Source organism: Nematolebias whitei, chromosome 9 (genome assembly GCF_014905685.2).
Source record: "Nematolebias whitei isolate Nwh7 chromosome 9, NemWhi1, whole genome shotgun sequence".
NCBI lineage: Eukaryota > Metazoa > Chordata > Actinopteri > Cyprinodontiformes > Rivulidae > Nematolebias > Nematolebias whitei.
Window position 1 is genome coordinate 38673365 of NC_056506.1, and position 744 is coordinate 38674108.

A 744-nucleotide genomic window follows, 5' to 3' on the forward strand; every position below is an offset into this window, starting at 1 on the left:
TGCTGCCTGGCGGGGCCTGGGTGCCCTGGCTCTGTCGGGGCTCTGCTAGGGGGTGGTATGGCCTCGGGGCTTGGGGCTCGGTGTCCATGGCCGGATCTACTTGGGGGGGGCATGGGTCGCTGGCCGGGCCTGTGGGCTCGTCGTTGCAGCTTCCTGGAGGCTCTGCATCGTGGTGGCTGGGGTCACCCGGTTCTTTCCTCTGCTCCTCTCTGGGGGGGTGCGGTTCTCCCTGTTGGGAGACTCCTGGGGCTCCGGGCCTGTGGGCCGCTGTGTGTCTGTGGCTCCGGTCCTCCCTATGTTGCCATTGTGTCCTTGGGGGGCGGGTCTGTGGGCCCCCGCGTCCACTATTGGGCATTCTTTTGGAGAAATCTGGTGGTGGTGGGCGTGCTTGCGCGGGTGTTTGGATTCAGGTGCTTTGACAGATGCACGCTAGGTTGGGTAGTGGCGGAAGCTAGATGATTCATTGTGCGATGTCGAATGTTTCATGGTGATATTGTGGGTGGCATTGTGCTGTGCATGTTGTTTTGTCATGGTGGTCTCTCGTCTTATCTTCTTCTTTTTTATTATTTATTTATTCTTCTTTCTTCTCTTTCTTTAAAAAAAAATAATAATAAAAAAAAAAAAAATAAAAAAAAAAATTGAGCGATGATGATAAGTTCATTGAAACACTTCACAATGTTTCTACACTTAAACTGAGCTCACAAAAAAAAAAAAAAAAAAAAAAAAAAAAAAAAAAAAAAAAAA